Source organism: Rosa chinensis, chromosome 1 (genome assembly GCF_002994745.2).
Source record: "Rosa chinensis cultivar Old Blush chromosome 1, RchiOBHm-V2, whole genome shotgun sequence".
NCBI classification, from domain to species: Eukaryota; Viridiplantae; Streptophyta; class Magnoliopsida; order Rosales; family Rosaceae; genus Rosa; species Rosa chinensis.
Window position 1 is genome coordinate 37593698 of NC_037088.1, and position 8730 is coordinate 37602427.

General features: G+C 38.9%; 2 pseudogenes; both read left to right on the plus strand.

Moving 5' to 3' along the window:
• The first annotated feature begins 1035 nt into the window (after window positions 1–1035).
• On the plus strand, window positions 1036–3756 carry LOC112166169 (annotated as a pseudogene).
• On the plus strand, window positions 1863–2232 carry LOC112186837 (annotated as a pseudogene).
• Window positions 3757–8730: the final 4974 nt, after the last annotated feature.

Below are 8730 nucleotides of genomic sequence, written 5' to 3' on the forward strand. Positions count from 1 at the left end.
TGCTAAAAAGATCAATTTCTCAGCTATTTGGTGGACTAGAAGCTTTAAAAATTTGTGCGAGTTTTTCATATTAGCTTGATTTTGGTATGGCTTGCGTACTAATCATGGTTTTGTGTTGAGTTTATTGATAATTTTGAAATTACTGATGCTTTGATTTCGTTTTGACTTTAGTCATATCATCACTCTACAAAATGCTTTATGTCACTGGGAATGGTATCTTGAATCAACATTGCTTAATCAGATGTGAGAGGTTTTGGATCTCCTTTAGTTTATGTGATATGCTTATATCTTTCTTCAGTTTTTTATAGCAGTTATGATGACATACCTAAATTCCCAAACTCAGTTACATCGTGTTTTTTATCTTAGTCCTAAATTTTGCTACACTAATTGCAGAACTTTTGACAGATTGCACTTTGTCTTGTCCATCAAATTTTTTTTTTCTAATTAGCAATGACATTCACGAGAAAATTAGTTTATTATATAATGATGTTTAATTCATGATTGACTATAGAAAAAAGAAAAAAGCAAAAAGCAAAAGAAACTTAATTACAAGAGAAGGTAGTTAGGATAATTTGTAAAAAAAAAAAATAGAAGGGGTGTGCAAATAGAGAGAATCGAACCACCCTTATAATATTTGAAATTGTGCATGGATTATTTGCTTTGACATAGTAATGACACAACAGAGACGTATTTTTTTAAACTATAGACTACGTATAAAACATACCCAGAGACAATAATTCAATAATATGAACAGAGATAGAATTGTTTTTAAAAAATTGAAGAAGAAAAAAAAGAGCAAAAGGAAAGGATCAAGCAAATGTGCAAAATCAAACCAAGATGAGTTTCTTTAAAATATTTTTGTTAGCTAATCTTATGAGCCCTTTAATATATATATATATTTTTTTAAAGGGGTTTGGAGCCCTTTAATATTTGTTAGCTAATAATTGTGTAAAAAACACAATCACATCAGTTTTCTTTATAAAGTAGCTATTTGATCAATAAAACTGCATTTCCCAACTATAGTTCATTCTAGCCATGCGCATGGCTTCCTTCAACTCATATGATCTTTGCGATCATGAGGTTCTAGTACAAGAGAATAAGCCATTTGTAAGGATACTGATACTAAACAGGCCTCGACAATTGAGCGCTCTTTCCTTTGAAGGGAAAATCATGCAAACAGTGTCTGAACTTTTCCGGACTATTAACTTTCATACTTATGTTTTGAAAAAAATCAAAACAGTACCTGACAATTTAAGCTCGACCCAATTTTCGTACCTAGCAATAGAAAAAATGTTAACTCCGTTAAATTTTGAGGGGTAAATCTGGTACTTCACATGTGATTAGCAGAACTATTAACACCACCCTCTCCAAACCTTCCCAACACCTTCCCCATTTCTGCCACCATTGCCCGCCCATGCCTCCGAGACCACTTGTTGGCCAGCGGAGCCTGGCGGAACCGTTCCCAAGCTAACAGGCTGCTCCACGAGCCATTTCACTTCTCCAAAATCAAAAATCATAGCTCCCCATTTGAACTCGTCATTCGGGTCTCAACCAAGGGCATCAAGTCTTTCATGTTCTGAATTCGCCTGAATATCTCTTCATCACAGCCTCAGGCTCCCAATCACTGACCAATACTGGATTCCTCTTCTTGCTCGGCTCGGCTTGGTTTTGTCCCAGCTGTCCCCTGCAGCCTGGGATTGAGACTCCCCAACACATTTAACCACAACGACTCTGATTAATCAACTCTTATTACCCAGCTACGAATCCGGTCATCTTCCAAGCTCTCTGAACTAGACCTTCTACTAGCTGCCATTGCCGGAAGGGAAGCGAGGCTTCACATTGCTAATCAAGAAGAAAAACAAATGATAGGAAGACTGAGCAGTGTGGCGTCCAAAATCATGGGCGAAAACGGCATCGTCTGTCCCCTCCTCTCATCGGCTCCTCTCCGGCATGGGCCTCCCCATCGACAAACACATCATCCCTGAAAGACCCCTTCACGTCAACGACGAGCTCATCTGGGACAATGGCATACCTTTTCCCGAACCTTGTATCGATCGCATCGTCGACACAGTCGGAAAGTGCGAAGCTTTGGCTCGGCTGACTGGAGGTTTGAGCAGCTTCTTTGGGCTAGGATTATTAGCCGTGTGGAATGACAAGGCATCCAAAATTCGGTTTGCCCCAAAAGTGTAACCATATGAGAATCTATGAGTGGAGCTCGGCGGAGAACCATAGAGGGGTATTGGGCTTCTTCTAATTGTGTGCTAATTCTTGTTTCAGATTTGTTTTTGTGCATTTCCCATGTTTGATATGGCTCTAAACATTGTTATGTACCCTAAAGCTGTGAGCATCGTATGTTTTGGATGATACCATCTTGGAAAAATTTGCCAATCTAATTTCATTTGAATCACTTTCTCTTATTTTTTTTATGCATTGTTTCATACCCAAAAAAAAAAAAGAACAAGCATGAAGTTGCAGAGCGATAGGAGAGATGAATACTGAAAGGATGAAAATACCCTTGAAAAGTTAACGGGGTTAACATTTTTACTATTGCTAGGTACGGAAATTAGGTCGGGCTTAAATCGTCAGGTACCATTTTGATTTTTTTTCAAAACATAGGTATGAAAGTTAATAGTCCAAAAAAGTTCAGGCACTGTTTGGACGATTTCCCTTCCTTTGAAATGCTCTATTAGTTGTATGAGCTCTTCCTCATCCTAGAGTATGATGCCAAAGTCAAGTTGGTCATTCCCAAAGGTAACGGAAAAGCATTTTGCGCCAGTGGTGATGTAGCTGCTATGGCTCATCATCTCTATAATGGCGACTGGAGATTTGTTGCTAAAACTTCTGAGGATGCGTATAAGTTACTATACTTGATAGCAACATACAATAAACCCCAAGTTTCAGTTCTCAATGGAATTTCCTTAGGTGGATCCGCAATTAGTAGATCCTGTTGATTCCGTATTGCAACTGAGAATTCAATGTTTTCTATGCCAGAAACAGCTTTGGGAGGGTTTCCTGATACGGGTGCCTCTTACTTCTTGTCAAGGCTTCCTGGATTCTTTGGAGAATATGTTGGCCTAACTGGTGCCAAATTGGATGGTCCTGAAAAGCTTGCATGCTTGCGGTCTAGCAACTCATTTTGTTCCCTCAACCAAATTGGCTTTGTCAGAAGAAGTTCAAGTATCCAAAGTTGCTTCTTCACCAATAATATCTCGAGCCATGATCTTTCATTTTATTTTTGGCTATTATAAATAACTACTCGATCCAACCAGCCGTGAAAGAGAACAGCAGTGCTTCTCACAAAATGGATGTTATTCAGAAGTGTTTTTCAAAGAGCAGTGTAGAAGAGATTTTAAGTGCACTCGAGAAGGAGGCTACTACAAGCCTTCAATATCCTTTAAATAGGGATAATGGTTATCTTGCACAATTCAGTCACTTCAAAAGGCATCGCCAACAAGTTTGAAACTTTGTTTGAGATCAATTAGAGAAGGAAGGTTTCAAGGACTTGGTGAATGTCTTGCTCAAGAGTATAGAATAGCGTGTCATCTTATGCGAGGAAAAATTAGGTCAGACTTTAGAGATGGTTGCACAACTATATTGTCAAAAAAGGATAACATCCAAAAGTGGGAGCCTTGTAAATTGGAGCTCATCACTGACCAGATGGTTGATCAGTACTTCTTGAAGTTGGATGATGACGAAAATTTGGAATAACTAAAGCTCCCTGCCAAATCAAACATGCCTACAATTGCCAAGCTTTGACAAGCAAGCTAGTGATAAGGTGTAATGGTGTTTGGGTAGACATTCTACTTCAGTTACACTTTTGGTGTGTAGTTTTCTAAATAATCATCTTTTATTGTGTTATAATTTGTGATAATAATTAGCTACAAAGTAAACTAGCCATGTTAAAACAAACAGATTGCAAAACCCAAAGGCCTCCGAGGTCTTCGGAGCGATCTTGCAAAGCAAAACCTGGGGTTTTGCACGAAGGCGGCCGTGAACACATGTTCCCTAGACCAAGCATCGGCGAGGCCCCAGCGTGAGGGTAGCGAGGTGATGGTACGGCGACATTGCGAGGGTGATGAGAGCTATAATTGGCGACAGAGGCATGGTCAATCATGGTGGTGGAGTTCTGGGTCGTTTAGGTGCTAGGTCTTGTTCTTGGTGATCGACGGAGGCTTCATAGCTCTGATGAGGTTGGCGGAGGGTTATGCGTTTATCGAAGGAGGTCAGCAGCGAAAATGATTTGGTCTGTGGTCGGGTCGCAGCAGAACACTTCTTAAGTTCGGGGTGGGTCAGGGTTTTCTCAAGTCCACAATGATGGTGGAGGATCAAGGCCGGCCGCCAGAAGAATGATGGGTGTGACCTCCTGCGGCTCAGATCTGATCGACTTGAAGGGAGGAGGGAGAGGTGATGGGTTCTGGGCCATTGGGCCTCCAATCCATATGGGCTATAGTTTTGTAGCCTTGACAGGTTAGCCCATTCTTTGTCCTTTTTCTGTTGGGCCATTTGCTTTGGGTTGCTGGAGTGTGGCATAGCCATTGTTTTATTGCTTTGAATAATTGAGTTTTTCTCACTCGTATCATATTCTACCCAGGATCGATGTTTTTTACTGGTTGATGAGCGGCGATGTACACCATGAGGGTCATAGGCATCAATGCTTGTGATGTCAGTGGTTTTGATCTAGGGTTGGATAGGTGTAAGAGTTTCTTTACATTTTATTTTTTTGCCTTTTGTTTTTTTAGGTTGTTTTTGTTTCTGTTTCTATTAGCTCTGCTATATGCAGTTTATTTGGTTATCGTGATGTAATATGAGGGATTTTCAAACCCCTTTAGGTTGATTGAGAGAGGTCGTTTTATTAATGGAACTTGATTTTATTCCTCTCAAAAGTAAACTAGCCAACTTTTGTATAAATTGTAATTTGTTGACTATTTATGTACATGTTCATTAGTTATATATTAATGATATTAATGATGTAAAGTCTAATTTTATATAAAGGAGAATAATAAGATTAAATAAGAAACTTATACTTCCTCTCAACTATTCTCACTCTATTTGATCTCTAGTTTATAACAACACTTTATAAGACGTTATACTTTACTTTTTCTTCTTGTTTTATTAACTTGTTTGAATCTAAATTTGGCAAGGCCCACATGGCAGACATTTGGGTCGGACCCATAGAGTATTTTTGTTTACGTGGCCCATACTATAGCTATTTGCATGAATTCAATTAATAAAGTGCGTTATAACCGCGATTGAATGGCCACTGCATAATGAATGACTGCAGATGAAAAAAAGCCGCGACATAATGGATGACGGCAGATGAAAATGGATGACCACGGTTAAAAAAAATCCGCGACATAATGAATAACTGATTTTGAAGGGTGCTAATCAAGTTCATAAAGGCGAGTAGATGCGATCGTTAAAAGAATTCAGAATATTGAAAAGCTGTGGAGATTAAAATATGAGACAATCAGCTTAAATGCATAGTTATGAGTTTTAATTCTCGAGTTAGCAGTTACTGCATTCAGATGCCTGTAACCGCGCATTGATTCTCAACTTTGAATTCATGCAATCAATGCGGTCTCGACAGTTACAGCCAAGATTGTATCTTTTTCTTTATTTAGTAATGTATCATTGGCATCTTTATTAGTGGTCATCGACCAACACTCTACGCGATTACTCAAATTTTATCTCAATACATTTCAACATTTCAGCAACACTTATCAATCTTTACGTGTTTATCTTATCATTTTCTTCACCGATATTTATCTTTCCTACCGTCACATTATATAGCACTCATATCATAGGGATGAGCGGAGAATATCTCAATATCTCATTTAGGATATCTCCGTCATATAAAATAGTGCTTAATGAGTGACGCAGTATGGATTGTTTCTACCCATTGAATTTCCTTCATGGGATCTACAATCACAGAAGGTGCATGGGTTACCTCCCTAGGTGACTCCCTTGTGGGCTTAAACCCATCCCCCTCGACAATTCTAGGACTCTGCTCCTAGAAAGACCCTTAGTCAAATGGTCTACAATATTATTCTCTGACTTTACAAAGTCTAAAGTGACAATGCTCTTTCTAATTAGGCCCTTCACAAATTTATATCTCACATGTATATATCTGTTCATCTTCTGGTTCGTGTGAGATTGCTTTAGCAAGTCTATCACTGCATTACAATCACAATGTATAGGTATAGCAGATAAGGGTTTTTCTACTAAAGGTATTTCCGTCAACAAACTCTTAATCCACTCAGCCTCAGTACAAGTGACATCTAAAGCTACAAGTTCTGATTGTGTGGTGCTTCTAGTGATTATGGTTTGCTTCTTTGATCCCCAGGAAATTGCTCCTCCCCCTAATAAGAATATGTAACCACTAGTAGACTTCACATCCTCATTATCTGTTATCAACATTAGAGAATCCCTTATAGCACAATGAGTAATTAAGTGTACCTCTAAGGTATTTAAAGACTCTCTCCAAAGCATTCCAATGCTCCTTGCTAGGGTTATGTGTATATCTCCTTAATCTCCCAACTGCATAAGTAATATCTGGCCTAGTTTTTTGGCAATGTAAAGTAAAGAACCTATCATTTGAGAATATTTCAATTGTGAACAAGGTTCTCCTTGATTTTTCTTCTAGTGGACGTTTGAGTCATAAGGTGTCGACACGGGTTTGACATCAAAATAATTGAACTTCTTCAACATCTTTTCAATGTTGCTAGATTGACTCAAAAATATACCTTCAGAGGTTCTCTCAATTTTCATTCCTAAAATCACATGGGCTTCTCCTATGTCTTTCATGTCAAAGTTCCTAGATAGATATGATTTTACATTATTAACAATCTCCAAATTTATCCCAAAGATCAATATAACATCAACATATAAACATAAAATCACGTGTTCCCCATTTTCTACTTTGGAGTATAAACATTTGTCATGACTATTGATCTTAAAATCATAATCTAGGATCACTTTGTCAAACTTTTCATGCCATTGTTTAGGAGCTTGCTTAAGGCCATATAAAGACTTAACTAACCTACACACCTTGTACTCTTCGCCTTTAACTATAAATCCCTCAGATTGCTTCATGTAAATCTCTTCATCTAAATCTCCATTCAAAAATGCGGTCTTCACGTCCATTTGGTGAATGACTAGATTATGCACGGATGCTAAGGCTATTAAAGTCCTAATGGTGGTAATCCTAGTGACAGGTGAATAAGTGTCAAAGTAATCTAAGTCCTTCTTTTGGGTAAACCCCTTAGCTACTAGCCTAGCCTTGTATTTGTCTATACTTCCGTTAGGTTTCAATTTCTTTCTAAATACCCATTTGCAACCTATTGCTTTGCTTCCAGGAGGCAAATTTGTTAACACCCAAGTGTTGTTTTGGATAATAGATTAAAACTCATCACTTATTGCCTCCTTCAAAAAAGGTGCATCTATAGATGAAGTGGCTTCCTGATAAGTTGTGGGTACATTCTCCTTCTATTGAAAAGGTGTACAAATCATCTCCAAATTTCTTTTCTACTCTAGCGGTAAGTTTCCGAAAATGGAAACTTACTACAGTAACTCGGCTATTTATAGAAAATTATCATGAACAGTAACTTTAGTATTTTGACCATAACTTTCGCATATGAACTCCGATTTTTACGTACCACATATGCACGCCCTCGGTTTAACGTCCTCTACAACTTTCATGAAGAACATTTTCTCAAATTTTGACCCGAATAAAAAGTCATATTTTAGGGCCACTAAAAGTATCGAAACGACTGTAAAAGTGAAAGTAGTTGTCGTTTACCGTCCAAATGACTAGTTTATGCTATTCGAGTTGAGATGTGTGTTTTGGGAATTGGAGACTGATGTTGATTTGGGGAGCAGGGTGGCTCCAGGAGCATAAGGATGAATTGATTAAGTGTAAATGTTTTGTACAGGTTTGGGTAGCCCATTTTAGGGGAAGTTCCGCCAAATTTTTAGTAGAATTTCTTCTAAGGTGGGCCCCGCAGGGTCACTTCGGATTTCAGGGTGAAATCTGGGGCTGGTCCTGTCAGTTGGTTTTAGAGCAATTCTAACAGAAATGTATAAGAGGAAAACCTAATTCAAAGGCAGATGCGGAAGCCATGCTGTTGACTATGCCTCAACCCGTGTACGCCCGACCTCAACCAATTCGCCTGCAAACTGGGCATTTGAAACCAAAGGGCCCAGGGGAAAGTACATAAAATACGTTAGCGTGAGTGGACAAAAATAAACAATTTTTAAACTAAATGGATTTTATATTTTCCCACATTTATTTCCTTAAAAACTCTCGATGCATGCAACGATTTAGAAAACAAATCACGAGAAGCTCCGCTCAAGAAAAACCGACTAGCCCCGCTAGCTAGTCACAAACAACTTAGAGGAAAGATCGAAACTCCGATAATCAACAGGATAAGACCAGCCCCGCTGGTTACACGGAAATCAGATTAGGCCCCGCTAGTCGAGAAATGATAGGATATGGGGAAGAGATATCACCATACGGGAAATGGAGCCTCCCAGGCTCTACCTACCCTCAACTGCCACTCACACATAGATTGTGCGAGGAGGAGAACTAATAACCTCAACTTCCACTCACACATAGATTGTGCGAGGAGGAGACCAAATAACCTCGACTGCCACCCACGTGAGGAGGAGAATAAATCACCTCTACTGCCACTCACCAACACAAAGTAGGTGAGGAGGAGAACAAGCTACGAA